A 16,621-nucleotide genomic window follows, 5' to 3' on the forward strand; every position below is an offset into this window, starting at 1 on the left:
GTCCCTGCAGGGCTGGACCCCTGCTTTGTCTCCTGAGTCCTCTCAGGGGGCCTAGGCATGTGCATGTGTGTGCATATGGGGTACACATGTATATGTGTGTAGTGTACATAAGTGTCTGAGGCTTGTGTGCATGTGTGTGCATGCATGGGTGCATGTGGTGTGGCTGTGCACAAGTGAGGTACATCTGTGTGCATGCCTGTGTGCTTACCTGTTACCGTGCAGCGGAGTACTGACTACAATCCCTTTCCATGTGTCTATTTTTTAGACAAGGTCTCTCTAAATTGCCCATACTGGACTCAAACTTGCATTCCTCCTGCTGGAATCATAGGCACGTGCTCCTGCACCTGACTGAACCTTTCCACTTGATAAAGTACTTATCTCAGGTATTTTTCTCAGCCATGGAAATGGGACTGACAATCCTGCTCTGCTCTCTTAGGCCTGGGTTTGTTAACTTTCATGCCCACAGGAGAGTTAGCAGCTTCTAGACAATCCTACAGCCACTTACAGCATAAACTGTCCTCATCCTTTTGGGTCCCCTTAGAGTGAAGCTACGGTCATTTCTGCAGCCCGTCCAGCTTCCCCAGCTGGCGCTGCAGCTGCGACACAGAGATGAAAACAGAGACGCGGAGACGAGGGCTGTGTGGGGTTCTTTATTGCTCTGGGCAGGGTTGGGATACACAGCCATGGGGCGCGCACTTGGCTTGTAAAAATATCTCAATAAATAAACAAATAAGCAACATATACACGGACACGGGGAATATAAAAATGGCGAGCTGAGCAAATCGGGGTGAAAGAGGGATGTGAGGCGGGGGTTCCAGGCTTCCTTGAGACCATCATGCAGAGGCTGGGGTGGGTGGGAACCGGGGTCCTGTCCTGACAGCCTTGGTCCAGTTGGAACAGATTGTACAAGAACGCATTTCTGTTTTATTAGAAAAGTACACGTCAGAGAAGGCACTGAGAGGGAGGTACAGATCCAAAACCCAAATGCTCACGAATGCATTCCTGAATCTAGAGATTTTTCAGAAACAATAAAATCCACCCCCAAAAAATGAACCCCAGAAGAAAGACCCAGGGGGTGACGAGATGACAATGCACAGGTCGCCTGCTGGCCAGGGGCCCTTCCGGCATGGACAGCGCCTCTGGGGAGGAGGCCACTTGGCCTGTCTGGACGCTTGCTGGGGTGCACGGGGGCCTTGGCGAGGTCTTCCAGGTTTCAGAGGTGACAGGTGTGGGGCGCCCCAGTTCTTCAGACATGCAGTCAAGTCTGGAAGACAAGGAAGAGGGGTGAGCTGTGCTCACTGCACCCAAAGAGCTGGGCATGATGACCACACATGGAGGCCGCCTTGTGTCTCCTTCCTCCCTCCAGAGACCAGACAGTAATGTCCCCAGAGCCCAAGCACCCTGGGAACTGCCTCTCATCCCTCCCAGGCCACCACCAGTCTGGCCGGGCTCCCCACGTGACAGAGCTGCCAGGGTCTGCCACATGGAGTGGGGAGGAGGCTGAGGGGTTTCCAGAGTCACAGGGACAAGAAATACAGAGAAGTGGGGCAGCTGCTGGGAAGGGGAGTCAAAGGTGAGTAAAAAAATTAGGACTTTGAAATAATTATAGATTCACAGGAAGTTACAAAAAGTCTATGGAAAGATCCCATGCATTTCACCCTGTTCCCCCCAGCAAGAGGTCACGAACAATCTCAGTGCAATGTAGCACCTAGGTGATCAATGTCAGCATGATTCAGTGGCTTCTGCAAGACATGCAGGGGTGGAGTGTGTGTAGTGTATTGGGTGTGTGGTGCTGTGTGTGTGTGTGTGTGTGTGTGTGTGTGTGTGGTTTTAGGCAATGTCATCAAATGTAGCACCTACAGCTGTGACCCAGATATACCACTTTCCTGTCACCATGACGTCCCCCACACAAGGCAAGTGATTGTGAAACACCCTCCAGGCCTGGGGAGTGCTGCAGGGGTAGGGGTGTTAGGTGACCTCTGTGCACACCCCTGCCCCCCGCTCCTGGGAGTCCCTCATCGTCCCCTTTGCACCTCACCCTGTGTAAGCATGGGCAGCTGGGGAAGCCACCTCGATGGGCGGAGGCCATGCTCACGTGTCACACACAGCTGTGTGCCCACACCATAAGCCCACGTGCACACATGACACCAGCTGCTGGAAGCCCAAGGTCGTAAGTCAAGGTCACAGGCAAGCACTCCTGCCAGGGACCAGCACATGCTGGCTGTGTCCTCCATGTGGCTGCTGGGCCACGGGAGGGAGAGCTGGGCAGCGCCATGTTCTGAGGAGGCAATGGCAGTGAGGCCAAGCCTGGCCCACGTGGGCTGGTGGTGGACACTGTGCATGTGCATGTGCATGTGCCCTGTACTGCACCCAGGCTGGTCCACAGGAGCCCAGTGACAGCGTTGCCCATTCAGGGGGCTGTGGCAGGGATGCGAAAGGTACTGTTTCCCTTGTTGAGTCAACACAAAGGTCTGAGAAGACTAAGCTCCCCCCACCACGTCCTCCTCTCCTGCTCCCTTTTTTTCTCTTTTCCTCCCCCTCCCCCTGCTTCCTTCCCCTCTCTGCCTCTCTCAGTTCAGAGTATTCCAAATAGTTAAGCCTTTTTAAGTGGTCCTGGGCAGAAAGTCAAAGACTGCTCTCTTTTGGAGAATGTGGTTGTAATTAGATAATTAATAAGGGGGTGGCTAGAGAAAGCTAAATGGAAGCCTTCCTCAGTGGGAGGAAATAATTACAGCAGCTTTTGATATATGAGCTGAGTCAGCCTCCAAGGGGAAACAGCATCACCCGTGGACGCCAAAAGCTCAGGGCCGCCTCCAGCCCTGCTTGAGTTTCGGGTTTGGTTCACGTGCCCCTGGGGGCCCAGGGCTGGGGCAGAAGTGAGCAGCAGGTTCTTCTGTCTTCTTGACCAAGGGCCTGGCCCCTTGATGTCACTGTGGCCTCAGCCGTGTCTGTGGACACAGGCAGCATATGTGAAACATCTGGGACTCGGGCCACCTCTGCGCACCACAGCCACCTGAAGCCCGGCCGGCATCCAGTCCACCTGGCTCTCTGCACCTGCCTGCCTGGCCCAGAGGCGGGTGGCAGAGCAGTGGCTGGACAAGAGGACATCTTTAGAGGCCTTTTTCACACCAGACCATGGACACCAGGAAGCAGGCAACTCTGTATCCCCAGCCCAAACAAAAGGGTGGACATTGATAATGTCCAGAAGGTAGGTGGGGTGGGCTGGAGGAGGAGGATGTTGTTTGAAGGCCACCCATTCTCTACCTGAGCTTTAAATCCTCCTCTTTCATCTCTCCCCCTCTCTGTCCCTTTCTTCCATCTATATACATCTATACACATCCATCTATACACCCAGTCAGCCTCCAGTCATCCCTTCATCCATCTGTCCATAATGCATATATACACATGTATACATACAACCTTCAATTCATCTGTCCTTGCCAACTTCCAGCATCCATGCCACCATCTGTGCATGCAGCTGTCTGTCCATCTATCCATCCATGTATACATACAATCATCTATCCATCTGTGTATCCATCCATCTGTCCATCTATACGTACATACAGCCATGCATCCACACACCCACCCAGCAACTGTCCACCTCTCCTTATCTGAGCACCTCCTGTGTGTAAGGAGGGCTGCTACTTGTTGGAAAAGCCAAGATGAATTGGAGAAATCTTGGCGAAGAGGCAATGCATGCAGACAACAGGAATACGGCACACACACTGAGAGCTTTCTTCAGGGAAGTGCAGGTAAGGCTTTGTGGAAGGAAGGGAAGGGGCCAAGTACCTTGATTTTGGCTGGAAGCTGGAAAAAGCAGGATGCAGAGTCAGGGGACAGAGAGAGAGCCTCAAAGTGAAACTTCCTTTAATCAGAAAGCAATGCACAAGCACACACGTGTGCACATATGTGCATGTCACAATGTCTCTCTCTCTCTCTCTCTCTCTCTCTCTCTCTCTCTCACACACACACACACACACACACACACACACACACACACCTGAACTGCAGGGGTGGAAGGGGAAGGTCAGGAGGCCAGGAAGAGACATCTCCAGCAGGCAGCAGACAGATCCAGAGGACAACCTCACCTTCAGCCACCGTCCCTCAACCAAGCCCGGGAAAGGAGAGCCTCCGCCTAAGGGCACAGGGTCCAGTTCACAGGAAGTCTTGAGTAGTAAAACTCACTAATACACTATCGAATAAGTCAGGGCAGCTCACAGAGAAGCTCAGTCCTGAGAGGTGGCCGGGGTTCAAGCGGAAATGTCCCCGTGTTCCTGAAAGGTGGTGTCTTCCTGCTAAAAGGGGCTCCAGGAGCACAGGCAAGAGCAACCAACCCCATCTCGAAGAAGCTTCTAGGAGGAGGTGAGCCTCCCACTGCTCCCTGATGGAGCAAAGCACGCAGAACCAAGGTGGTTTCCCACATGTGTCTGCTGCCTGCCACTCGACAATGCCAGGCCACCCGGGGCTCCAACTGGAAAGAGGAAAGTTTGTGTCCTCCCAGCCTTCCTTCCTGCCCCAAGCTCATGCATGCAGGTGACCTCAGGGGACACCTGGGAGACACGTCCCTTCAGGACTGGACCCCTGGCTTTGCAGGCAGAACAAGCTGTCGACCCAACAGCTGCACATATAATGAGGATATGGCGAGAGAAGGCACGGCGAGGGGAGGCAGGAATCTGGGGCTCAGCATGGGCACCCATGAGTCCCGCAGAACCCAGTTGCTATCTGCTCAAAGTCACCCAAAGAGGATGTGATACCAGCAACCCCTGAGAGCAGGTAATCTGCCCTGAGAGCACTGTCTTGTTCTCCGGGAAGTTCCACCCCGATCCACCAAACCTGCCATGAACAAGCAGGGGACCTGAGTATATCACTAACTGCCTGACATCATGAGCAGCCCCAAAGATCTACACAAACCCCCAACAAGAACACACCAGACTGTTCTGGCTCCCTGTACAACTTAAACTAGTCTGGATTTTAAACACGAGGGAGCCATTCCTAGTCTATATTATTTACATATCTATTCACATATATTTGGCTTTTTTAAATATAGGGTTTTACTACACTGTTTAGGTTGGCCTTGAACTCACTTTGTAGCCCAGGCTGGCCTCGAACTCACAGCCGTCCTCCTGCCTCAGCCTCCCAAGATCTTGGATTACAGGCATGAGCCACTATGCTTGGCTTATTTATTTTAAAAGACTATTTCCAGAGCAATTTTAGGTTCACACCTCAGCTGAGAGGAAGGGAGGGAGATCACGCAGCTGGCCATCCTCAACAGCACAGCCTCCACAGCAAATTCCCGTCCAGGGCATCAGAACCAAGGCAGAAGATGCTCGCCTGGGGATTCTGACACAAAACCCTAAGACACCAGCAAACCAAGTGGCATTGCTGAAGAACCCATCCCATGGGACCAGGAAGCATGAAGCGCAGAAATATCGAGCAGCAACAGCTTGTAAAGGACGATGCAGCTCCCTCACCCACTGCCAGCCCAAAGCGGCCAGCCACCCCAGCCTGCCTCCTCCACCCCGTGCTGTGGATTGGACCAGTGTAGCCACAAAGGCAGAGGAAATGGTGCTGGGCTCTGGGTTCAGAGCATGAGAAGCTCCTGCCCCACTGCCCAGGCAGGGATGGCAGAAGCAGAAACTGTGAACAGTGCTGCCCAGGCCAGCAGGGAACCATCAGGAGCCAGGCTCCCCTGGGCGCTCGGGCCCTGGTCAGCTGGAGCCAGTGGTGGCCCTGGTGGGTGCTGGGTGGCGGGAGTGCAGGGCTCCATCAGGACGGGCGGTGACCTCTCCCAGCTACCCTCTCTGTGCCTCACCCGGCTGAGTCGGCCAGGATGTCTGGAGGGTTGGAGGGTGGGAAGTCACGATGACAAACAGAGCGCTGGCTGCAGCCCCAGCTCCAGCCCCACCGAGACAGGATTGCGTCCGAAAGGGCTCCAACACTGGGAAACTGAGGCCATGGAGACTGACAGGGGTCTCGCTGCAGCCCATGCCTTGCAGCTTGCCTTGGCTTACAGGAGGAGGGGAGGATGTGGGGACAAAGCAGATTATTCCTTCTCCTGGGCTAAAGCCAGGAGAAGCAATGCGACTCCTCAGATTAATTTGTTTTTATAGCTTTCCCAGGTCGGCATGTGCCCTCTGCGCTGTGCCAGGTCCTTACCTTTAGAGAGCTGTCTGTGGGCTCTCAGTCCCCACAGTGCCTTCGGGGCATGGCCCACTGGCGCCCCCTATGGGCTCCCAGTGTGGAAGGGAAGCCAGAGCCACATGCTTCTTGTTAGGGGTGAGCCTCAAGGAGGCCAGGACAGCCCCACGGCTCTGAGCCCTCGGCAGAGTGAAGATCTGAGGTCTCTCCAGGTGTGTATGGACTGCTGGCCCTTCCATGTTGGCACACGCACTCTCTTTCCCAGGAGGGACAGGTAGGTGAAAGCCCACTCCCTCTGGCACCTACAGTGCTCCCGGGAGCCCAGCAATGGAGACATCTCCCTGGCGTGTAGAGAATGCGCCAGGTGCCTCCTGTTCTAGGCTCTTTCTGCCCTAAGGACTCAGGGACTTGGGGACGAGGTCCTGTGATGAGGGAGATCTGCTCTGCTGATCTGGGGTGCTCCTGGGCCTGCATATGCCCCGAGGTGCTGCCATCTCCTGTGGGCTCTGTGTTACCCACACCCCAGAATGCTTTTGGGCACCAGGTGCACATAGCATGTTCACAAGCAAAGTCCAGGAGGAGCTGGGTGGGGACAGCAGCAGCCTGGGCCCCAGCCCGGGATTCTCCCTTCCAGCCCCCAGTCCCTGCCATGTGTGAGGAAGAGGAGTCCTATGGGACAAAGGCTCTTCTCCCACAGCTCCAAGTGACCTGCAGTGGGATGGCAGCCAGATCTGGCACCAACAAGAAGCTGACCTGGGCTTGGCCTTGGGGCTCTGCCTGATGGTCACCACCTGGTGAGGAGCAATTGGCCACAAAGGAGTTGGAGCAGAGGGCAAGCCTAGGTCTACACTGCCCTGGGCCCCTGCTTCGGGGAGATGCCCCAAGGGCCCCAGGCACTGGCTCTGACCACCCCAATGGGACCCATTCAGCCCCCTGTCTAGTGGCCTGGCTGGTCCTGCCCCCTAGTCATAGAGGGCATGCTGGATTTCAGAGACAGTGAGGGCTGGCAAGGTGGGAGAGCCAGGTGACAGGAGGGGATCTGACCTCCCCCAGCACCTGGGACCTCCAGACAGGGCCGCATCACTGGTGAATTATGACTTTCCCAGCTGTCCCCAAATCTGCTTCCAAATAAAATACAGATGTGGTAGAGGGCAAAATAAAATGTCACCTTGCAGGGCCCTATTTCAGGTTGATGGTGACAGAAGCTCCCTGAGGGAACATCCAGCGTGTGATGTCGTCTCAGAGGTGCAAAGGCCAAGGGGCCACGGGTCACAGGGTGAGCAGAGGACGCAGCCACAGTATCTGGCACAGGAGCCCAACCCAGGGCGCTGGCTCAGCAAAGGTCCTCAGAGGACCCGGAGGGTAGCAGTAGACGAGTGCCCCAGGACCCTGAGGATCCAGCAAGGGCGCTCTGGGGCCGCTGGCCATAGAAATGAGAACAGCATCACAACACCTCTCCTCCTGTAAGCTGTGGGTGTCGGTCGGGTGTTTCACCCCAGGGAAGGGGATGCTGTCTAACACGCAGTAAGTATCCCAATAACAGTATAATAGAAGCAGGCACAGGGCTGCAACTACTTTGTAATGAAATATGTATTATAATATAAATGAGTAAGTGTATTATAATATAAATGAGTAAGTGAACTAATGAAAATGTTATAAATGATCCAACAAAGCTATAAAAAGGTACATGATAAAAGCGCATGATGGCCACACTCACGGTGCTCATACAAAACAGATAACTCTTTCATGCCTCTGTCCCTTCCTTTCCTCCCCTCCCTCCACCTCTTGGCCCCCTCCCATTTTCAAAAGATCAGTCTCCCTGCTTCCTAATATGTATCTTTTGTTTTGTTCTTTAATTGACTTGTACAGTACTTGGGATTTCTAAGAGAAACCATGTGATTGGGCTTGTGTGTTTGATTTATTTCATCTGATATTATTGTCTCAGGGTGCATCAATTTGCCTACAAGTGACTAAAGTTTATCTTTCTGTACAGCAGAGCAGCATTCTAAATAAAATAAAAATTTAACAAAAGTATAGAGAGGATGGAGACTTCTTTTCTGGGGCTTAAGGAGCACTTCATGAATTTGGGCTTGGAGCTGGATCTTCAAGGCTCCCTGGCCCCAGGGCAGGAAGGGCAGGTGCAGAACCTCGAGGTCCAGCCAGATGGGCACGGGAATTGAGGATTCGGGAGTGGGTGAGCCGTCAGTTGGCGGGGGGGAGTGCCGGAGCTTGCCAGGACTCTTTGGGAGGCAGTGACAAGGGTGGACCACAGATATGACCAGGTCTGCATTTCTGGCTCACAAGGGAAAGACCCCTATGGTGGGACCCCAGGCAGGGGTCCTACAATGCCCCAGGAGGAAGGAGATGAGGTCTCAACAGAGACAGCTAAGAGTCAGCGAAAGACCAAGCTGATCAGCTAAGTATCAGGCGATGAGGGGGATGAGAAGTGGAGCTTGGGCAGCAGGATGGGTCATGACCCCGGAGCTGAACAGGGAAGGAGGGAGTCTCAGGGGGAGGGAGGCAAGGAGGGAGCCTTCTGGGGTTACTGGCTGCTTAATGGCCTTGAAGCAAGGGCTGCACACAGCCAGGAGTTGCTGGGTTCCCCAGCAGGTTTCCAGGCGTGGGCAATGTGAGCCCCCCCCCCGCCAAAAGCTGGGGGAGTTGCTCTGCTAGGATCTGAACCCAGGCCCCAGGCCCCACAGATGGGCTCAGGAGCCAGAAGAGGGAGTATTTAGGGGAAGCAATGGGCACAGGGTGGGGCTGGCAATGGGCAAAGTACGTGGAAGGAGGGAGGCTGGAGGGCAGTGCCCCCTGCTAGCTGCAGGTATGCTAGGGGACTGGGGATCCAGGGACTGGGCAGTAAGGGAGGGCGGTAGGAGGGGCAAGGGCTCTGTAGGAAGTGTCCAGGCACTGGGTGCAGGAAATGTGCTCAGGACCACAGGCCTCGATGGTTCGTACTTGGCATGACATGAGTGTCCCAGGGCCCACAATGCCATACGAATGCACCAGGCTCTGCAAGGCAGCTCACCAGGTGTCCAGAGCGGCTCCCACAGTGCTGGAGGCACCAAGTCAGGAGAGTGGGTAAGGCCTGGAGTCACCTCCCCTGGACAATTTAGTGAAATCGTCAGGTGGCTTTGAAAATAATGACAAAAGTAATGACAATGTCACGAGTGCCAGCTTTGGTTCCATATTTTTCTGTCTTAAGAATCTAGGTAGGCTGAAGCAGGAGGATCACAGATTCAAGCCCAGTCTGGGCAACTTAGTGATTTAGGAAAGATCTTGCCTCAAAATAAAACCATAAAGGGGGAGGAGGATACAGCTCAGTGCCACACAAAAGCAAAACCCAACCAGTTTATTTTCAAAATGCCAAACTGTTTACAGAAATCTCATACCTAAATCTATTTCACCAAGCAGTCTCTTTTCAAATGACCCAGATAAAATCAACTGTTTTTGAAATTTTATGCATCAATTATCCTACATTCAGAAAAATGCAAACACTGTAAAGGGATGAAAAGAATCATGGCGTGACCCAGTCCTGGTCCTGCTGAGCTCTGGGCACCCAGACCCCTGGACACTTTGGGGCCCTGCAGAGGTCTGTCCCAGCTCCCAGGACGCCATCCGGGCTCAGCTCACACCCCCTGTGCAGCAGCACCAGCCTTCAGCCCCCTCGAGTGTATGACCATAGTTTTTCCATCTTAAGAATCTAGATGCAGCCTGATCACACCCTCAGAGCCCTGCATCTCATGAGCATGGCAGGGTCTGCAGAGAAGCACATCCCGTTAAGAGATGGGTGGTAACAGCCTGGCCTGTGCTCCTGGGCACCTGCGATGCTGTTGGTGGGTGACCTATGAGACAGGTTATTCTGCCTCCAGTTTTAGAGGCAGAATCAAGTGAGTGCACTGTGCCTGAGCCAGGGTGGGCAGGTAAGCGAGGAGGAGTTGACTGTCCTAGTGGATGCAGCAGCCGAGGCCCCGGGGTCATGAACACAGGTGACAGTGGCCTCTGCAGAGTACATTCCGGTCAACATGCACCACAGGACACAGCACAGAAGCCTGGAAACACAGCCACTGCTCCCTAACCAAGCTCCAGGGTTCAACTTCAGCTGCCCTGCTTCCTGCAGGCACATGAAATTCAATTGTACCTGCATAGCCCAATTCCCCTGCACTCGGTGGCTTCTGACAGGGACAGAAGGACATCATGCTGAGCTCCACAGGACACACAAAGGCATAAAGGGAGGCAGAAAGGCAGAGAGCCCTGCAGGTACGGTACAAACCACTTGTTGGACTCGTGATGCCACCTGCAAACGTGGGCACCCCGCTTGCCAACTTCTAGTTCCCAGTGAGGGGCCTCCGGGCAGCATGATGACCTTGACTTTGAACCTTTCAGCTCCCATGTCTCCCTGCCTCGGAACTGCCGCAGGCCTTTCCTGGCTGAGCCGCCTCCTGCTGGACCTCAGCTAAAGCCCCTGCTCACCACACCTTGCAGATCTGCTCCTCAGCCGCCCAAGAGTCTGGACACACACAGGACAAGAGTCACGGATGAAGGGCATGCTGGCACGAGGAAGAGGCCGGCAGCTGCACTGCGGCTGCAGGGTCTGCGTTACCCTGGAGGCCATCCAGCAGCAGCAGGAAGGTGCAGCCAGGGCCGGGCCATCCCCAAGCAGCAAGCCACATAGTCACAGGGCTCACAAGTAGGGCTCTGCCGTCCCTGAGGACATGCACTGGCAGCCAGGACACTCTGAGGAGGTGTGCTCTCTGGACTGTGCTCTGGAGCCCGAGTGGTGTTTCCTCTGGGATGGTTGTTGGAGGTCTCCTCTGAGTCACATCGTCATCCATATGACACCAAAGAGGGACACAGATTCTCCCTGCCCCACCCCCACCCCAATGTTGCCTCTGCAGGTGAGACCACATGGACTGCAGACCAAAGGCCTTGGCATGGCCCCACCCAGGAAGGGCGGGTCCTGGGGAGCAGACTGACCCCGGAAGGTCTCAGGCCATCCTGGAGGCAGCAGGCCATCGAGTCAACTGCCTTTCCCACCCCAGGCCACTGCAGGGTCCCGTAAAGGGATCCAGAAATATGCTTAGTATTGCTCAATTTTAAAAACTTCAGTGTTTCTGGACTGAAACCCCACGTTTACAAATTGTGGCATATTCAAATACGTCTACAGTATTTTATTTTCAAAGTCTTTGGGGAGGGGTTTAGAGAAAATAAACCTAAACTTTTCTGTATTTTCCTAAACAGTGAATTTTTCCAGAACAAGCAAATAACATGAATGAGAAATGACTGTGCACATATGCACATCTCTGGCCACATTTCTGGAAAAAAATCCTAAGTGGGAAGCCATTTTCTGGGCTATGCAGCGTGCACCAGATGCCCCCTCACCCCGCTTTGGTTTTGCAAGTCCTGTGAAATCGCTGGCTCTTGGGGTCTCCTCTTAAGCCGAAGACCATCAGCACACATGACTCGGAACCCCTACCTCACAAAAAGCTCCCTGTGTCCCAGAGGAAGTGTGACCTCTGCCTGGGCTCTGGTGGCACTGCGCCGCCTAAGTAGTTGTCACAAACCCGCAAGGAGTAGGAGTCATGCCTGTGAGGGCAGCAGGGGACCCAATGGGCTCCAGTGCATAACACCCTTGGTCTCACCTCCCTCGCCTGTGCAGAAGTTCTGAGGCTTTCGTCCAGGAAGCCTTACCATGCTGAGGGTCAGCCTCAGCCCGTCCCTCAGTGCAAAGCACCTCTGTGCATGGCTTCCTTCACAAAGAAGCACAGGCCAGACCCCTGCGTGCAGCCTATAGCCCTCCCTGGGACCCCAGAGGGCCCAGTTGGTGCTGGCGGGCTCCCCTCCCCTGCACACCCAGCACCTCGAGCAGGCTCCCTCTGCACCCTTTTCTCCTCTGAACAGTGGGGCCAAACCACCTGCCCTGGAGCAGGAAGGCAGCAGGCACATGGCAGGTGCCAGCCCGGGGTTAGGAAGTCTGCAGAGCAGTCACTACCAGCAGGGAGGAACAGGATACCGCCGTGGTGCACGCGTTGACCCCAGGGGCTCTGGGTGGCGACCCACTGCGGGCTAAATAATTCAAGTGGCCACAAGAGTGTCCAGGCAATAGAGGCTCCTCCGAAACGCAGTGACCCTGCAGCAAGGAGGTGGAGGAGAGTGTCAAGGATCAGGCTGGCAATGGGGGTTCCAGGACCCCAAGATGCCACAGTCTCGAGTGCTCAGTCCCTTACATAAATGGAGTGACCCTTGCATGTAACCCACGCACATGTTCCCACAGACCTTAAATCATCAAATTTCTTCTAACTCCTAGTGCAGCGTAAACACTACACAAATAGTTGGTATACTGAACTCTAGAGAATGATGACAAGGAAAGTCTATATGTGTTCAGGACAGACAAAAATTATTTTTTAAAAAAAATTTCAATCCTGACTTGGTGGAAAGTGCACATGTATAGCACAATATGTGCTTCTCCTCTAAGAAGGGCCTCCCAGGTCCTGAGGGTGCCCAAGTCTTTCTTTACTGAACCCGTGGCTTGGGGGTGCAGACTTTATACCTACATGCTTCTAACTAGTCTGTAACCCAGCTCCAGCCCACCCTTCCCAGCTGGCTTCCACAGCTTCTCTGCCAATCAGGCAGACCAGGGGTGGTCATAGGCAGAGGAGACTGCACCCTGCAGGCAGGGCAGCCCCAGGAAGCGGGTCATGTGGCTATGCCCGGGGAGGACACTGGGTGATTTCCAAGGGCCCTGGGGACTACCAGGGTGTCAGAGGACACCACCGGTTTCCTGGTTTCAAGCAGAATCAGCCTGGGCAGTTATTTGTGGGTATTGCATAGCTGAAATAATCCTATTCATTTTTTCATTGATATGAGCAATCTTCCTGAGTTTGAAAGTCAGAAAGGATGACTTTTACTTGAAAGTTCTAGAGATACCGAACAAAACTTGAACATTAGCAAAGCCAGGAAGTCTCTAATGTTTGCACAAAATTCCTAGAGCTCCTTATGTGGGAATCATCCTTCCCTTAACTCCCATTTTTAATGCAGTTAATTAAGGTTTGAACTCCATCTGAATATCCTATAGTAGTAAGTTCCTTTGTCAGGAAGGACCTCATGAATATGCAAAATGGCTTCAATGCCAATGTTCACAAGCAAAATCAGCCATCTCCTCTAAATCCTTGATCCCCAAATCTACCTTTCCTTCAAGGTCCTGTTTAATCAAGCTTGGTCAATAAATAGATGCAATGCAGATGTTCTGTGTAGCTTAAAGAATTCAGGTTGAATTCATTTTAAAACAAAACACCATCCTGCAATCAAGCAAAAATGATGACAGTGGTAGAGAGGGAAGTCTCACCAAAGCCCAGCTAATGAACCCCGAATGGAAGAAACTCCCAATCATGCTTGGGAAAGTGCAAAACGTTTAGGCCTCTGCGACCTTCTAGGATGAGTTACTTTAAGGAAATGGAATATAGCACCAATAAAGCATGGTTAAACCTTAGAATTTGTAAGGAAAGTTTTAGTTTGTACAAACTCTGGTGAAAAGTGTCCTTCGCAGTGAAGCTCTGCAGGTGTGAATTTTAATCAACTAACTTCACACAGCTTCCCCAGGGCCAAAGCATACCCGTACAAGGTTCTCAGGATGACAGGAAGGGCATCAGAGAGTTGTGGGATTGCTCTCCTTCAGGAATGCTCAAGCAGGCTCTGCTGCAACAACCAGCAGGGCCCAGAGCTCAGTGGTGTGTCGTGCAGGGTGCCATAGCCCCCTTCTCTGCCGCTCCTGGCTGGCTGAGCCCCTGGGAGGTGGAGCTGGGGCTGTGGGGTGGCTTTGGAAGTCTCCCTGGTGGGAAGAGTGTCTTGCTTTGGGAGTCTGAGAGCAGAACTCCACAAACCAAACGCAAAGCTCCTCTCTCCTCACATCTGCCTGCCCTTCCTTCCAGCCCCTGCGTCCCCACTCCACATGGACACTGCCCACGGGCAGCAGGCTGGATGGGCTCCACACCAAGATGGTGCCCTGGAGTCTCATGGACACCCAATGTCCCCAGGCATCTGGAGAACACCCCAGCGGGCCCCCCACCCTCAGATCTGGCACAGAGATGCCGTGGCTGAAAGAGGAAGATCACACACATCTGTGCTCGGCTTCAAAACCCTGGCAAGCATACTTGCACCTCTGGAGAACCAGGATTCTCCTTCACCTCTCGCACCATGGATGAGGGACAACACTGAACGTTTTAATCAACCAAAAGGGTTGGGAAGAAACCACTCACCCCACAAAGGGTCTGCCTCGATTTTGGATATTTCACTTGTTGAGCTGAAGACACGATTCACACTAAGCAGAGCCAGGCCCTTTATTTACAGGGCAAGGTGGCAGCCTATGTGTGGACGCCACCAGAGGGGACATGTGGGCAGCAAATCATGGGACCTGTTCTGCTGGGTTTTAGGATAAAGTTCACTGCACATCTTAATGTGATGTCTAAGCTAACATAATCACACTTTCTAAATGCAGAGCTTGTTGGCTCCTTTTAGAATTTGGTGCTGATAAGCCCTCTCTCCCCAGGGTTGGCTGAACCAACTACTGGGCATTTGGATGACAAGTTTGCATGGTCACCCTTCCCACTAAGGGGCTCTCAGGATGCACCAAGTGCCCATAGACACCAAGAGGGGGACACCCAGACCTACATGCCTCCCAGGAGTGGCAAGGGTTGCAGGGGACAGCCCTGGGCTGCAGGAGATGGCACAGCCCCTATGCTAGCAGGCCTTTGGTAGGGCACTGCAGGGTCCTGGGGGAGCTAGTCTCACCATTTCACTGCCCTCAGCAGTCCTGAGAGCCCCCGAGGGCTGGCGAGAAAATCCAGGGAAGATGTGGTGTTGCTATGATGAAGACCAGGCCATGGGAGGCCCTGTGGATGCACAGCCTGACCATCTACACAGCTCAGAGGCATATGAAGACCGAGAGGCAGGGAGGTGATGAGGGCTCTAACTCCACACTGGCCCCAGCTGCCCTGAGCTTCCAGGAGGAGTGGCCTGCATGGGCCTCTGTACCCTGCACATTTTCTTCCAGGGGCGGAATCGCTATCCAGTGCACACAGCCTCCCTCTCCTCCAACCCTTACCACCCACAGTAGCTGGCATGGCATGGCTGACCGTGGGTTTGGGCAGAGTGATGGTGTCACCATCCAGCTGCCTGCCTCTTCCTTTCGTAGCACAAGCTGGTGGCTCTGGGGACCACACTCACTGCAGAGTCTGACGGTCCCTCCAGGCCACCTTCTATCATTGGGAAGGGGGCGCTTTTATCACTTTCATCTTCAGCCCATCTCTGCACTGAAACAGGCAGAAGGAGCTGTCCATTCCCTGCACTCAGCCCTGCCCAGCAGCCTGGGCCAGAGAACCACAGCCTTGAACTTGTGTGGGAATTCTGCCAGGCCTAGAATCGTCTTCCAGGCCTCAACCCTAGACATCGCTGGCAGAAGAGTTTCAGAAGCCAGCACTGGAGCTGGCCATGTGCCAAGGAGCCTCCAGCCAGTGGAGCCTTCTCATCTCACCCTTGCCCTCGCTGCCTGGGGACCCTGGCTGTGGCTCACCCCAAGCATGCAGCCTGAGCCCAAATGCACTAAGCAGGTTTCATGGATGGCTTGATGGGGCGAAGCCCCAGAGGATGCTTGGCCCAGAGGCACTGATGGGACTTCAGAGAGGGCCTGGCCTTTGGGGAAGAGCTCAGAAGGCATGGAAGGCTGCAAGGAATCCAGACACCAGCAGGAAGGCTGAGGTACCGAATGCCACCTAGAAGGCTTCAGACAGAGCCCCGTTGGCTGTGCCCCTGCAAATCTCAACAGTCCTCAGCAAGAAATTGCACAGCTACACAGGAGAGAAGACCCACAACTGTGCATATCTACAGCTGGGGGACTGGACACACACGACCTCCAGCTTCTCATCACCCTGAAGACCCCAAGGGCACATGCCCACTGGAAATGCATCTGCTCCAGCTCCCCCTGGGCTGCCTCCTTCCTGGCGTAGCTTCTAGAAAATTCTTTTGCTCAAAGCTAGATGTTTCCCCTAGTCTGTCTTCAGCATCTCACGCCTTCTTGTTCTCTGGGAATTAAAGGAGAGGGAGCAGTGAAGTGTGGGCTGGGCGTCCCTGTGGGACTCCACGGCCTATGCCCGTCCCCCTCCCTTCCCTCTCTGTCTTTCCTCTCCCTGTTTCTCCTGCTTACTGTCAAGTCAGCCAGCCTGGGGCCTCAGGGACACACAGCTGTAGAGTGAGCTTGAGTGGATTTTAAATCAGCAGAGAATTTGAAAAACAAGTCATGTAATAAAAGGAGCCTAAAGCAAGGTTGGGGGGCCCTGGGGGCTCCATGAACATGCACCTCGCACTCCTTGGAAGACTGTGCAGCTCACAGGGCAGAGAGACAGTGCTCCCCAGTCCCAAGAGACAAACTGGGTGAACAGGAAGTGACTCAAGGTGCTCCACGCACTGCCCAGTGAGTCACGAAGCAGAA

General features: G+C 53.9%; 1 protein-coding gene across 1 annotated transcript in view; it reads right to left on the bottom strand.

Annotated features, from left to right (window-relative positions):
* Positions 1-636: 636 nt before the first annotated feature.
* Positions 637-16,621, bottom strand: part of Twist2 (twist family bHLH transcription factor 2) — a 38,550-nt gene continuing 22,565 nt past the window's right edge. The window contains exon 2 of the mRNA XM_003474569.4: positions 637-1,264. The gene's annotated coding sequence lies outside the window, so the exon portion shown is untranslated. The remainder of the gene's footprint in view (positions 1,265-16,621) is intronic.

This window comes from Cavia porcellus, unplaced genomic scaffold (genome assembly GCF_034190915.1).
Source record: "Cavia porcellus strain 051 isolate PalLab524CR breed Dunkin Hartley unplaced genomic scaffold, mCavPor4.1 scaffold_26, whole genome shotgun sequence".
Classification (NCBI taxonomy): domain Eukaryota; kingdom Metazoa; phylum Chordata; class Mammalia; order Rodentia; family Caviidae; genus Cavia; species Cavia porcellus.